Here is a 17500-nt window from a genome sequence, read left to right as displayed (position 1 = left end):
TCTCCTCTCTGAATAAGGTGTGTATGAAGACACGTCAGCCTCTTTGGTTTTAGAGTCATGTAAAGGACATTGATTACTGGATAGAGAGCTGATGCTGCAAAGTTTCCTCTAATGATGAGATAAAGAAGTCATGTTTGGTAACAGATAAAGAGCAGCTGCTGATGAGGGTTGGTGTAGAGTGTATATGAGCTGAGTGGTGTCAGTGTTTGTTGTCCTCGGAGCAGAATGGCTGCAGTCATAGAGCTCTCCTTCCTGCTGTTTGCTCTCATCAACAACATCCATGCACAAGAACGGATCATCATCTGACGGGAAAGGAGCTCTTACACCTTCATGTTCCCCAACAACACCAACTGCCTGATCTCCAGATCTGTTGGTGAGGAGAAGCTTGTCCTGTGGAACACCTCTGACCTCTGGTCCAACAGCTCCTCAGTACCTGAACACTTGAAACAACGACTTGACAGCAATGTGAATACTTCTTCTTACACCATCCTCAACCTGACCCATTCAGACTCTGGCCCGTACCGAGAGGAGTGTTGGACTGAGGGCAACGTCACGCATGAGAACAACATAATTATTACTGTTTGTACTACTTCACAAGGTTGGATATATTTCCCAAAGAGACTTAGAGAAACAATGGAACTGAATTGTAAGGAGCTGAGCAACAAGCAGCTGATAATCTGGATGTCCAGTGGCTCAAACGGGACTCTAGATATGAGCAAGAAACATGGAGCAGAATTTTTCGGGACAATACGGCATCAGTGATGGACAAAGTTAGAGGAAGATACCAAGTGCTGACAAACACATCATCTCTTCGTGTTTCCAACATCACAGCAACAGACTTCACAGGTACATGGTACAACTGTCTGGTGATGAACCAACAACAGTGTGTTAGCAGTCACACTGTACAGTTGAGAGTACAGTATGAGGTAATCTACGGCTCAGTGGGAGAGACCGCTGTGTTGCTGTGCATTATTACTGACTCCACTGATGAACAGCCCCCACGTTGGAGGAAGTATAATACAAAAACACACTCCATTACTGACCTAGGACAGCTAAACCAGACTGTTCCTTCAGTAGACCAAAACTACTCGCTGGTGTTTTCATCTCTAATGTTAAATCACTCAGGTCTGTACTCCTGTAAAGCCTCTAAGAGAATGCAAACGTATCGGCTGGTGGTGTGTCCCAAATTTGGCACCCCTGCTGTAGAGCTCTTCTCAGAGGGAGAACAAGTCACTCTCAGATGCAGAGTCGTTGGCATGGTTGGTTTATCAAGTCAAACCGAACAGAGGGAAGAATCTTTAATGTAAGTTTTAATCATAGTATGAGCAGAATGAGCAGGTACTTTGATGAAGGTATCCTGGTTATCTCTAATATCTCAGTGGGAGATGTGGGGGAGTACTGGTGTGTAGTTATGGACCGAGATGATCAGTGTGTGTCAAGCAGCAGAACTGTGTTAGTTTACATGGAGCCCTTTGGGATTTACTCCACCTTCTTTAAAGTGTGATTCTCAGTGCTCAGTGTCCTGCTGCTGATGCTCTGTGCTGCTGTAGTCGCTGTGAACCTGAGGACATGGAGAGGAGCGCAGCTTTCAGCTCACACACACACTTAATATGCATGTATGACCATTTCATCATTGGCTTTAATACAGCCTGGTATACTGGCTTTAAAACAAGGGATGGGACACATTAATGCAGAGAAAACATTTAAACTAGAACACAAAATACAAAAACAACAAACAGAAATGATGGGAAATAAGACATAAATACCCAATAATTATTATTGTAATAATATAAAATAAGTTTAAATCTTAGAAGTGAACCTTTGATCGTGACAAGGTGCAGATGTTCACTTATCGTCTGTATTAGTATGTTGTGTGTCTATATAGATGATATTATATTGTATGTTTATATATATTGAGTTAGTTGATCTTTTGTTGATGTTGTTGTGGATGTGTGTGATTATGGGGGGGGCTGCTCTGTTAGGGGACATTGATTTAATAGTTTAACATGTTGTCTGTGTGTGTGTCTGTGTGTATGTGTCTCTGTCTGTGTGTGTCTGTGTGTGTGTGTGTGTGTGTGTGTGTGTGTGTGTGTGTGTGTGTGTCTATGTGTGTGTGTGTTCCAGATGTATTTTAAATCTAAAGATTATGTGATGTTGTATATTATATATGAAGTAATATTAATTGTCTTTAATGCATTTATAATAGTTGTATCTTGAAGTGTTGTCAGCAGGGTTTAAAATTTACTTTTTCGTCCACCAGCCAAATGGCTAGTAAATGCTCAAATTATACCAGCCACTCAGTAGAGTACCATTGCTTTTTTTGGCTGGTGAGTGAAGCAAATCTGCCAGCCACTTGCATATTTTACCAGCATTTGGCTGGTAGATGGTGCTAATTTGGAACCCTGGTTGTCAGTGTTATAAACTTGTTATTACATCTTGGTCTATATCTATAATCTATTGTCTGTTTAATAAACATTATTAATAAAACATTAAAACAGTTTTTATTGTGATTTCTGATTAATTATTAAAAGCAACATATCTCTCGGTCTGTAAAATGTTTCTTATGTTAACTTTCAGTAAGTAAAGTTGACTTCTAGAGCACATTTAAACACACATTAATCTGACCAAAGTGCTGAATAAAAGAACATTGAAATGTAAATATCAAAACCTAAAAAAAAGATCCCAACAACAAAAACAAGCACTAGTTTCCAAACCCAGAATGATAGACTTGATGAGAACAGATTGAGAGATTAGAGAGTTATAATGTGTCTTTATCTCAGATAAATCTGATATCTGATATCTGAAGGCAGCAGCTTCCACCGTCGTGGAGCAGCAACTGGAAAGGCTCTGTCCCATATTTGGCAGTTTGCAGATGATCTGTATCTGTGTTTTATTATAAAGTTAATGAAATAAAAGGTGTTCTACTTTGTCTCAGCTACAGCTCTGAGTCTCTCCCTCTGCTCCTGTTTCACTCACCACTGAGTCTCACTTCATGTCCCGCCCACAACTTTATCTGGTTGGTAGATGTTAGATGAGTAACAGCCAATCAATACTCACCGCTGAGTCTCACTTCATTTCCCGCCCACAACACTATCTGTTTGGCTAGATGTTAGACGAGTATCAGCCAATCAACACTCACCATGACATTCAGCAGCCTCAAGCAGAAGCATCTCCGGCTCCGGTGGAGTTGGTCTCGATCCAGGCAAGTCCCCCGAAATCTAGAGAGCTCCTTTAATGAGTCATTTAGAAAACTCTAAAGCAATTATTCTTAACCTAAACAGGCAGAAACCGACCAGAATAAGTTCAAGTTCAAGTGTATTGTCATGTGCATTTAAAGAGTACAAAGAACAGAGAGAATGCAATAAAATGTGCTTTGCCCTGGCCCTCTCTTCTCATAAAATCTATCAATATAATTTGAATATAATAAAATGACCTTTATACATAGTACAATCTAATATGTCTACAATATACACACACACACACACACACACACGCCAGATGACTTCTGACCCCTCGCTATAATTCTACAGCCGACAACCAAACGGAGAAAAGTATGATTAAACAAACCAGAGGTGGGAGTATAAGTCACACGGGAGTCTCAATTTTTAGGCTGCATTCATATAAGCACAAAACAAATCTGCAGGGTTGTGTGGTGTTTGGGAGTTCACTGAAATGGCCCATTTATGTTCTTAGCACAAAACAACTTTATATGTCACACACACACACACACACACACAAACACACACAGACACAGACACAGACACACACACACACACACACACACACACACACACACCAGACACAATTTTGAGATTTTGAGATTACTGCATTTTCCGTTGGATATAGAAGATGATGAGTGTTTGGCGTTGCTGGCCGAGTGACTCGATGTCCAAGGGAATTTGATTCTTGCAGGTTTTGTGTTGTTGTACATGGTCTAAAAGCACCGCCCACTTTCAAATTAATGTTATTCAGTGTGCCGCAGAATTACTATTATCCCCCATAATTCTTATTATTCCGCTGCATTTTTGTCCCGCTACTAGTTATGGAGCGTTGCCAACACATGCACACAAAATACATCAAAACGTGTGTAATGACTGGGAATGTTGTCCTATGACTTTTCTAAGAGATTTGCCACGCAGTTTTCACGAAATTTCCAACTGACTATAATGCAAAATCTTCGGAAAATCGCCTAACATATCTCCAAACAGCCCCTCTTTGGGGCCATACCGATTTGGCATACTTTAACGTAGAAAAATAATTTAAAAGTTTAAACTGAAGACAAGACTTTGGCCTTTATTGGGCTGAATAGGCATTCTGATATCAAGCACGGTTTCTACCAAATCACATTTTATGTATCGTTCAGTTTTCAGACTGTTTCAGATTTTCCAGTTTGTGTGTATGGGGCCGAAATGTTGAGAGTCAGAGGGGAGGACAGAGGGGGGAGCTGCAGTACGATTCTCTGAAATCTTTCCAAACAAATTGCTCTCTCCCCTACAGTTTTCACTCTTCATACATCATAGTTGGTCAAAATGTAGCAAATTTTGTGCCGGTCTCAGACATGTAACCATGGAATCCACCGGACTTAAACTTTTGGCTGTGTTCATACCAACTTCCGATAGAAACAATGAAAAGAATGTTCCCTGTTTGTTTCCTGCTCTGTGTCGCATATATTTGAAACCACAAACATAAAAACCACATCAATGCGTTCGCCAGACTTGTATCTCTCTTGTGATGATAATATTTTGCCATTTGCATCCACGTTTTTGAATTACAGAACAAACTTAAGAGGTATAATTATCATGAAATGGACATGTTTGACCCATTAGAGATACTGTCTCCCCCTTCCTCCTCTACTCTCTCACTTCGGAAATCACTGAGCAACAAGTTCTGACACGCACACCTCCTATCATCTCAACAAATATCTATGAAAGCAACAAGACCCCTTTCAATTTGTATATAAACAAGGTCGTAGTACGGAAGATGCAGTGCTTACACTGGTGCACCTCATTACCAAACATCTTGACAAACCAAAAACATACGTCAGGGCTCTGTTTCTTGATTTTTCTGCGTTTAATTCAATTTTACCAGATTAATTTTTATCAAAAATCACTAAGATTCACATTAATCCTTATGTTATTCTTTGTTATTTTTCATTTCTCACAAACAGGGTTTAGCTAGTCAAAGTAAATGACACACTAAATGCTTGTAGAGGAGCGCTTCCAGGACTCAAATTGTTTGCTTGAGGTGCTCTTTGGATGGGACAATCATATATAGCAAAATTCAGGAAAACTCCAAGGCACTCTCTTTAGAAAAATCAAAAAGCCTTTATTATTATGGCTTTGTCATCTTAAACCTTTAAAAACTTGATTGACCATATACCACTGTCACTAAGGAAAGGGGACAGGCAAAAACAACTAAACCAGAGAGAAAGTTTCTGGATTGACAAACTGCAGGCTACTAGATACCCAGGCCTGAACCTAACTTGATTTTAGTGTCTTCCTGTAAACCATACCCTTTATTTTTAATATGTGTTGTAGTGATGCATGCATTGTATGTAACTTTTGTGTGTAGTCATGGAAAATTCTGTTCTATTAAGTGCCAAGGAGGACATCTAGTGGTCTTTATATAATACTACAACCCTAAACCTGCCTCTGCCAAATGGCAGCTTCTGATAGTGGTTTGAAAGATTATAAGAAAGTCTTTTCCTGTTTGAAAACTGTTGACTTCCTGATGAAGGCTTGTATCCCAAAACGCGTCAGAGTTTTTTTTAAATGTTTAAATGACACACTCTCTTCTCCAAAGACAACTAATGTTGGAGTATCCCAGGGCTGTGTTGTTCATTTTATATACCTCCGACTGCACCACTAGTTTGCCAAACCAGTTTCTGTTAAAATATTCAGATGACTCCACTCTATTGACCCTGTCTACCAAATTTGATGACCCTACACTGTACCAGGGCAACGTGGATTGGTTAGTTGAGTGGTGTGATAAAAACGCTCTCATTATTAACACTGTGAATACAGAAGAAATCTTTTTTGGAAACCCTCAACTGCCCCCAGTGAAGATTCACAATTCAGTAATCAGTCAAGTCCCAGTCTACTAATATCTGGGTGTCATGATAGATAAAAATCTTTCATGGACCTCTCATATAGAATTTATCTGCAAAAAAAATACAACAGCATGTTTATTTTCTCCGTAGCTTGAGATCCTTTGGAGCTAGTAGCCAAATCATTTCTTTGATTTTGACATCAGTAATTTACAGTATCATGCTTTATTGTAGCACTGCTTGGCTGAGTAGCCTATCAGTTAAAAATAAAACAAAGCTATTTGATCATATTAAAATTTGTTCAAAGATTATAGGACTAACTGAAGCACACTCCTTTCAGGAAGCTCACAATAATAGTATGCTTAGACTGGCCTGGAAGATTTCAAATGACTCCTCGCATATTTTGCACAGAGAATATCAGCTTCTGCCTTCAAACAGACGTTTTAGAGTTCATGCTTTCAATCGCAACAGACTTAAAAACTCTTTCATGTATCAATCTATCCAACCCGTTCTCACTCTGAACTCGTAAAATATGGACGTTTGGACAGTGGCTGTCAGTGGCTGTCAGCGTCGGAAGCGACGACTGAAGCAACTTCAGCATGTTTGTATAATGTAGCAGCAGCTACACGGGGTTTAGAGAGTAGTATTTTAGGGGGAAATTCCACGTAGTGAGGTTGGTTGGGGTGGTGGATGCGTCAGACACAGAACTTTCACCCAGGAGACATCGGTTTGTGTCCCGCATGTGTCTTTAACTGTCCCGTTCTTCCCACGTGTCACTGAAATGTAAGCCCACCCATGACCTTTTCCTTAACCTAACTGTGCCAAAGGGGATGCCAATAGTCCCGATCAAGCACGTTTAGTTAAAGCGCGTTATATGACGCTAAAGGAGCCTTTTAGTGTCAATAACAACGACAAAGGCGTCCGTATTTTACGAGATGGGAGTGAGAACCTGTTGATCTATCCTAGTGTTAAATCAGCTACATTCAGTGCAATATTTATTCAGGGTTACAAGTCTCCAAGACCTTGTCTGTGTGTATGTTCTTGTCGTTTTCTGTATGCTTTATTTCTTTACTTGGGTGTCAAAGTCATTTGTGTTAATGTTTCATGTATGTTATTCATCTTATGTATGTCAGTATGTATGTCTATGTCCTCTTTTTTTATATGAGCTACCCAGGGACGCAAAAAGAATTTCAGCCCTGGCTGACAATGAAGTTATATTGTCTCGTCTCATGGAGACTCTTTACTGTACGCTGTGTTGTCCTCTCTTTGCAGGACATGTCAAACAGCAGATTTACTGTTAGCCAATGTTATTCGGATGTGCATCAAGTAGTAGGCACACTGTCAAACGTTCTTGTGAAATTTTCCAATTATTATTAAAAAAAAACTTTACAACTGCTTACACACAAAATCACATGTTGAAATCTTTTCACTCAAAGAGCCAAATGACACACCCAATCTCCAAAACCATAAGCTATTTATCAGCCAGTTTGCATAAAAGACTAGACACCCTTCTCACCCTGAGTCACACACACTTAACAGGGAGGGATTAGCATTTACTGTTCCAAACACAACCAATCAAAATCCTACATGTAGTCAGCATGTGACACATACTGAACACTGCTCACATATGAAAACAATAATTGTTTAACTGATCACTAACATATCACTGCTTTAGCTTAGGCCTATAAATAGGTCTGATGAGATTTAGTCTCCGCTTATCAATAGAGCTGTAACAATCCCACATTGTGGTGGACAATTAATAGTCTCAGAAATGAGAACAGGTATGCAACATTTCATAAAAGCAAATGTACACAAACACACAGAGACACACACATGCACAGACGCACACACGAACGTACACACACGCTCACAAACGCACACACACACAACAAAACACAGACACACACACAAACACACACACACAGACAGACACACACAGACACACAAACAGACAAACAGACACACACACACACAGACACACACAGAAACTCACACACACGCACACAGACACATAAACACACGCAGACATATACTTGCACACACAGACACACAGAGACCAACACACAAAAAGACACACACACACACACACACACACAGGGACACACACACACGCACACACAGACACACACACACACACAAACACCCCCCCTCTCTCTCTTTTATCTCTGAATAATGTGTGTATAAAGAGCCGTCAGCCTCCGTGGTTTTAGAGTCGTATAAAGGACATTGATTACTGGATAGAGAGCTGATGCTGCAACGTTTCCTCTGATGATGAGATAAAGAAGTCATGTTTCATAAAAACAGAGAAAGAGATGCTGCTGATTAGGGTTGGCATGGTGATCTGACGGCCACATCCTACATGGAGGTATCAGCCTACGCAGGGACGTCTACAGAGAGGCTGTTGCTCTAATCTGCAAAAAAGGGCAACAGAGTATATCATGATATTTAGTTTTTTTTTATATATATATATATAATATAGTATTATTATAAAGAACAATTATAACATGACTACAGCTGGTAAAAGTATTTTTCTCAAATGCTCTGTGTACTGGAGCCTCATACATAAAATAACTCCTTCACAGCACAGATACTATATACTGGGCATTATTTATTGAAGGAAACAGTAGTTTTAATGAGTTATGAGTTTACTCTAACTTCAAGAAAAGGCTTCTGATAAAAATAGGCCATACACACACACACACACACAGACACACACACACACACACCCACACACACACACAGACACCCAGGGACACACACACACACACACAGACAGACACACATACATACACACACATACACACACATAGACACACACAAACATATACACACAAACACACAGACATAGACACAGAAACACACACATACTGACACACAGACACACAAGCACACATGAACAAACACACACACACACATACACACACCCACACACAGACATACACCTAGACACACACACACAGCCGTACACACAGACAAACACACAAACACACAAACAGACAAAGACACACACACACATGGACACACACTCACAGACACACAGACAGACACACACACACAGAGATACACACACACAGACACACATACATACTCACACACATACATACACACAGACAGACACACACAGACACACACAAACATATACACATACAGACATAGACACATAAACACACACACACTGACACACAAGCACACATAAACACACACAAACACACATACACACAGACACACCCACACACAGACACACAAACGCAGACACAGACACACACACACATACAGACATAGACATCGACACACACAGACACAGAGACACACACAGACACACACACACACAAACACAGCAACAGACACACAACCCCACATTGATTACTGGATAGAGAGCTGATGCTGCAAAAGCTTCCTCTGATGATGAGATAAAGAAGTCATGTTTGATAAAAACAGAAAAAGAGAATCTGCCAGTTGGGTAAAATAATGACTCATTCACAGCATAGATACTATATACTGGGCATTTATTATTGAAGGAAACAATAGTTTTAATGAGTTATGAATTTACTCTAACTTTAAGAAAAGGCTTCTGATAAAAGCACACCCACACATGCACACACACACACACACACACACAGACACACACCCACCCACCCCACACACACACACACACACAGACACACACACACAGACAGACACACACACACACACAAACACACACACACAAAACACACAGACACACACACACACATACAGACACACACAAACATATACACAAACACACACATAGACACAGAAACACACACACACATACAGACACAGACACACACACACACTAACACAGACATACACCTAGATACACACACACACATACACAGACACACACAGAGACACATACACACACACAGACACACATATACACACACAGACACACACACAAACTTATACACACACAAAGAGACAGACACAGAAACACACACACACACAAACACACACACACAGCCATACAGACACATACACACACATGCACACACAGACAAACACACACACGGAAACACACACAGACACACACTAACACAAACATACACCTAGATGCACACACACACACATACACAAACACACACACAGACAAACACACAGACACACACAGACACATACACACACACAGACACACATACACACACACACAAACATATACACACACTCACACACACAGAGACAGACACACAAACATACACAGACACACACAGACAGACACACAAACACACACACAGACAAACAGAAACACAAGCACACTTAAACACACACACACACAGACACACACAGACAAACACAGACACAGACACCCACACACACACACACATACACACACAGACACACACATGGAAACACACAGACACACACACACATACAGACACACACGCACACAGACACACACACACACAGCCGTACACACAGACAAACACAGACACACACATATACAGACACACATGCACACATACACACACAGACACACACACACATATGCATAGACACACACAGACACACACTGACCGGGGGGGGTATGAAGACCCGTCAGCCTCTGTGGTTTTAGACTCGTGTAAAGGACATTGATTACTGGATAGAGAGCTGATGCTGCAAAGTTTCCTCTAATGATGAGATAAAGAAGTCATGTTTGATAAAAACAGAGAAAGAGAAAGAGATGCTGCCAGTTAGGTCAAATAATGACTCATTCACAGCATAGATACTATATACTGGGCATTTATTATTGAAGGTAACATTAGTTTTAATGAGTTATGAATTTACTCTAACTTTTTGTATTCTTCAAAGTAGCCACCCTTTGCTTTTTTTATTAATAAGGGAAAAACTTCCACTAATTAACCCTGACAAAGCACACCTGTGAAGTGAAAACCATTTCAGGTGACTACCTCATGAAGCCCATTGAGAGAACACCAAGGGTTTGCAGAGTTATCAAAAAAAGCAAAGGGTGGCTACTTTGAAGAATCTAAAATATAAGACATGTTTTCAGTTATTTCACACTTTTTTGTTAAGTACATAATTCCATATGTGTTCATTCATAGTTTTGATGCCTTCAGTGAGAATCTACAATGTAAATAGTCATGAAAATAAAGAAACACATTGAATGAGAAGGTGTGTCCAAACTTTTGGCCTGTACTGTATACACACACACACAAAGCCGTACACACAGACAAACACAGACACCCACACACACACAGACACATACACACACACACACAGACACACACAAACACACGGAAACACACACAGACACACACAAACATATACACACACACACAGAGACAGACACAGACAGACACACAAACACACACACAAACACACAGATACACAAGCACACAAACACACACACACAGATACACACACACAGCCGTACAAACAGACAAACACAGACACACACACACACATACACACGCAGACACACACACACACAGCCGTACACACAGACAAACACAGACACACACACACACACATACAGACACACGCACACATACACACACAGACAAACACACAAACACAGCCACACACACACACACACAGCCGTACACACAGACAAACACAGACATAAACATATATATATATATATATATATATATATATATATATATATATATATATTATAAGGACGGATTACAATATGACTACAGATAATAAAAGTAGTTTTTCTCAAATGCTCTGTGTACTGGAGCCTCATACATAAAATAATATCTCATTCACAGCACAGATACTATATACTGGGCATTTATTACTGAAGGAAACAATAGTTTTGAGTTTACTCTAACTTAAAGAAAATGCTTCTGATAAAAATAGGCCACACACCCACACAGAGAGAGAAAGAGAGAGACACACACACATACACACACACAGACACACACAGAGAGAGACACACACAGACACACACACCAACACACACAGACAAACACAAACAGACCGACACACACAGACACACACACATACACAGAGAGAGAGAGACACACACACACAGACACACACACTCACATACACATGCACACAGACATACAAATACACACAAACACACACATACACAGACACACACATACATACAAATACCAACACACACATACATACAGACACATACATACACACACACACAAACAAATACACACACATACAAATACACACAAACACAGACAGACAACCACACATACAGACACACACATACATACAAATACACACTCACACACACATACACACACAGACACACACATACATTTACATTTATCTCTGAATAATGTGTGTATGAAGACCCATCAGCCTCTGTGGTTTTAGAGTCGTGCAAAGGACATTGATTACTGGATAGAGAGCTGATGCTGCAAAGTTTACTCTGATGATGAGATAAAGAAGTCATGTTTGATAACAGATAAAGAGCAGCTGCTGATGAGGGTTGGTGTAGAGTGTATGAGCCGATTGGTATCGACCTTGGAGCAGAATGGCTGCAGTCACAGAGCTCTCCTTCCTGCTGTATGCTCTCATCAACAACATCCATGCACAAGAACCGATCATCGTCCGGGAGGAATGGACCAATTACACCTTCAACCTCCCCGAGAACACCAACTCCTGCCTGATCTCCAGATCTGTTGGTGAGGAGAAGCTTGTCCTGTGGAACACCTCTGACCTCTGGTCCAACAGCTCCTCATTACCTGAACACTTGAAACAACAACTTGTCAGCATTGTGAATCCTTCTTCTTACACCATCCTCAACCTGACCCATTCAGACTCCGGCCGGTACCGAGAGGAGTGTTGGACTGAGGGCAACCTGACGCATGACAACAACATCACTATTACTGTTTGTTCTAAACTATATAGGAGCGGTATCACAGCGATCTTTGGAGAAACAGTGGACGTGCCATGTAAGGGAGCAGATGATAATCTGGATATCCAGTGGTTCAAATGGGACTCTAGATATGAACAAGAAACATGGAGCAGAATTTTTGGGGACAAGACGACATCAGTGATGGACAATGTTAGAGGAAGATACCAAGTGGTGACAAACACATCAGATCTTCGTGTTTCCAACGTCACAGGAACAGACTTTACATGGTACAACTGTCTGGTGATGAATCAACAGCAGTGTGTTAGCAGTCACACTGTAGAGTTGGGACTACAGGTTGAGATGATCTACCGCTCAGTGAGAGAGACCGCTGTGTTGCCGTGCACTATCGCTGACTCCACTGATGAACAGCCCCCACGTTGGAGGAAGTATAATCTCAAAACAAAATCCTTCACTGACCTAGAACTACACAACCAGACTGTTCCTTCAGTAGACCAAAACTACTCGCTGGTGTTTTCATCTCTAATGTTAAATCACTCAGGTCTGTACTCCTGTAAAGCCTCTATGAGAGAGCAGTGGTATGTGCTGCTGGTGTGTCCCAAATTTGGCCCTCCTGCTGTAGAGCTCTTCTCAGAGGGAGAAGATGTCACTCTCAGATGCAGAGATAGGGGAAAGGGTAGGTGGCATGCTTGGTTTATCAAGTCGAACCGAACAGAGGGAAGAATCTTTAGTGTAACGTATGATCAGAGAATGAGCAGAGAGAGCGTGTACTATGATAATGGGAGCCTGGTTATCTCTAATATCTCAGTGGGAGACGCAGGGGAGTACTGGTGTGCAGTTATGGACCAAGGTGATGATCAGTGTGTGTCAACCACCAGAACTGTGTTAGTGTACATGGAGCCCTTTGGGATTTATTCCACCTTCTTCAAAGTGCGATGCTCAGTGCTCAGTGTCCTGCTGCTGATGCTCTGTGCTGCTGTAGTCGCTGTGAACCTGAGGACATGGAGAGGAGTGCAGCTTTCAGCTCACACACACACTTAATATGCATATGTGATCATTTCATCATTGGCTTTAATACAGCCTGGTATACACTGGCATTAAAACAAGGGATGGGACACATTCATGCAGAGAAAACATTTAAACTAGAACACAAAAGACAAAAACAACAAACAGAAATGATGGGAAATAAGACATAAATACCCAATGATTATTATAATAATATAAAATAATTTTTGAATGTTAGAAGTGAACCGTTGATCCTGACAAGGTGCAGATGTTCCCTTATCGTCTGTATTAGTATGTTTTGTATATATGTAGATTATATTGTGTATATATATTGAGTTAGTTGATCTTTTGTTGATGTTGTTGTGGATGTGTGTTATTATCAGGATCACTGCTTTGGGGAGGGGGGAAGGGGGGATTTGGGGCTTCCCCGTGACCCACAGGAGGTTGGCTGTTCTTTTAGGGGACTTTGGTTTAATACTTTAACATGTTGTGAAATCACATTTTAACATTACTGTCACCTAAAAGTTTTATTATAAATAATTGTATGTGGGTTTCTTTGTGTCTGTGTGTGTGTGTGTGTGTGTGTGTGTGTATGTGTGTGTGTGTGTGTGTGTGTGTGTGTGTGTGTGTGGTCTGTGTGTGTCTGTGTGTGTGTGTGTGTGTGTCTGTGTATTCCAGATGTTTTATTTTAAATCTAAAGATTATGTGATGTTGTATATTATATATGAAGTAATATGAATTGTCTTTAATGCATTTATAATAGTTGTATCTTGCAGTGTTGTCAGTGTTATAAACTTGTTATTACATCTTGGTCTATATCTATTATCTATCAGTAAAGTTGATTTCTAAAGCACATTTAAACACACATTAATCTGACCAAAGTGCTGAATAAAAGAACATTAAAATGTAAATTTCATAACCTAAAAAGAAGATCCCAACAACAACAGGCAGCAGTTCCCAAACCCAGAATGATAGACGAGAACAGATTGAGAGATTAGAGAGTTAACATGTGTCTTTATCTGAGATATAAAAACAGAAATGGAGGGAGAGCACATCTGATATGTGAAGGCAGAAGCTTCCACCGTCGTGGAGCAGAAACTGGAAAGGCTCTGTCCCATATTTGGCAGTTTCCAGATGATCTGTATCTGTGTTTTATTATAAAGTTAATGAAATAAAAGGTGTTCTACTTTGTCTCAGCTACAGCTCTGAGTCTCTCCCTCTGCTCCCGTTTCACTCACCACTGAGTCTCACTTCATGTCCCGCCCACAACACTATCTGGTTGGTAGATGTTAGATGAGTAACAGCCAATCAACATTCACCACTGAGTCTCACTTGATGTCCCGCCCACAACACTATCTGGTTGGTAGATGTTAGACCAGTAACAGCCAATCAACACTCACCATGACATGCAGCAGCCTCAAGCAGAAGCATCTCCGGCCCTGGGTGAGTCCCCTTAAATCTAGAGCGCTCCTTTAATGAGTCATTAAGGAAACTTTAAAGCAATTATTCCTAAACTAAACAGGCAGACAGACCATAATAAGTTCAAGTTTATTGTCATGTGCATTTAAAGAGTACAAAGAACAGAGAGAATGCAATAAAATGTGCTTTGCCCTGGCCCTCTCTTCTCATACAAACTATCAATATAATTTGAATGAAATATAATAAAATGACCTGAATACGTAGTACAATCTAATATGTATAGCAATATACACACACACACAAACACACACACAAACACACACACACACACACACACACACGCCAGATGACTTCTGACCCCTCGCTATAACTCTACAGCCGACAACCAAACCGAAAAAAGTATGATTAAACAAACCAGAGGTGGGAGTATAAGTCACACAGGAGTCTCAATTTTTAGGCTGCGTTCATATAAGCACAAAAAAAATATGCAGTTCTCTGCAGGGTTGTGTGGTGTTTGGGAGTGTCGCTGAAATGGCCCATTTATGTTCTTAGCACAAAACGACTTTATATGTCACACACACACACACAGACACACACACACACACCAGACACACATTTTGATCTGAACCTGTAAGTGCTGGTGTCCCTAAACTACAAATAATGTAATTTTGAGATTACTGTATTTTCCGTTGGATATTGAAGATGATGAGTGTTTGGCATTGCTGGCCAAGTGACTTGATGTCCAAGGGAATTTGATTCTTGCATGTTTTGTGTTGTTGTACATGGTCCAAAAGCACCCCCCACTTTCAAATTAAAGTTATTCAGTGTGCCAATGTGCTGCAATAGCAGCAATCGGCAGAATTACTATTATCCCCCATAATTGTTATTATTCTGCCGCATTTTTGTCCCGCTACTAGTTATGGAGCATTGCAAACACATGCACACAAAATACATCAAAACGTGTGTAATTACCGGGAATGTTGTTCTCTTACTTTTCTAAGAGATTTCCCACACAGTTTTCACAAAATTTGACTATAATGCGAAATCTTCGGGAAATCGCCTAACATACCTCCAAACAACCCCTCTTTGGGGCCATACCGATTTGGCATACTTTAACGTAGAAAATTAATTTAAAAGTTTAAACCGAACACAATATTTGGCCTTTATTGGACTGAATGGGCATTCTGATATCAAGCACGGTTTCTACCAAATCACAGTTTATGTATCGTCCAGTTTTCAGACCGTTTCAGATTTTCCAATGTGTGCGTATGGGGATGGAATGTTGAGAGTCAGAGGGGAGGGCAGACAGGGGAGCTGCAGTATGATTCTCTGAAATCTTTCCAAACAAATTGCTCTCTCCCTCCTACAGTTTTCACTCTTCATACATCATAGTTGGTCAAAATGTAGGAAATTGTGTGCCGGTCTCAGACATGTAACCATGGAATCCACCGGACTTAAACTTTTGGCTCTGTTCATACCAACTGCTGATAGAAACAATGAAAAGAATGTTCCCTGTTTGTTACCTGCTCTGTTTCGCATATATTTGACACCACAAAGACTTTTATCTCTCTTGTGTTGATAATATTTTGCCGTTTACACCCACGGTTTTTGAATTACAGAACAAACTTAAGAGGTTTAATTAACATTAAATGTACATGTTTGACCCATTAGAGATACTGTCTCCCCCTCCCTCCTCTACTCCCTCACTGCGGAAATCACTGAGCAACAAGTTCTGACACACACACACCTCCTATCACCTCAACAAATATCTATGAAAGCAACAAGACCCCTTTCAATTTGCATGTAAACAAGGTCGTAGTACGGTAGATGGAGTGGTTACACTGGTGCACCTCATCTCCAAACATCTTGATAAACCAAAAACATACGTCAGGGCTCTGTTTCTTGATTTTTCATCTACGTTTAATACAATTTTACCAGATTTACTTTTATCAAAAATGATTAAGATTCAGATTAATCCTTATGTTATTCTTTGGTATTTTTCATTTCTAACAAACAGAGTTTAGCTAGTCAAAGTAAATGACACACTAAATGTCTGTAGAGGAACGCTACCATGACTCAAATTGTTTGCTTGAGGTGCTCTTTGGATGGGACAATCATATATAGCAAAACTCAGGAATACTCCAAAGCACTCTCTTTAGAAAAATCAAAAAGCCTTTATTGTTATGGCTTGGTCATAACGCGTTAGAGTTTAAATGACA

At 40.4% G+C, this 17500-nt stretch overlaps 1 protein-coding gene across 1 annotated transcript in view; it reads right to left on the bottom strand.

Annotated features, from left to right (window-relative positions):
- LOC120565597 (zinc transporter 2-like) overlaps positions 1-17500 on the bottom strand; it is a gene marked incomplete in the record, with an annotated part of 356424 nt that overhangs the window by 192984 nt on the left and 145940 nt on the right.

Source organism: Perca fluviatilis, chromosome 9 (genome assembly GCF_010015445.1).
Source record: "Perca fluviatilis chromosome 9, GENO_Pfluv_1.0, whole genome shotgun sequence".
Lineage (NCBI taxonomy): Eukaryota > Metazoa > Chordata > Actinopteri > Perciformes > Percidae > Perca > Perca fluviatilis.
Note: the sequence above shows the minus strand (reverse complement) of the source record. Positions and strands in the feature narration are given on the sequence as shown.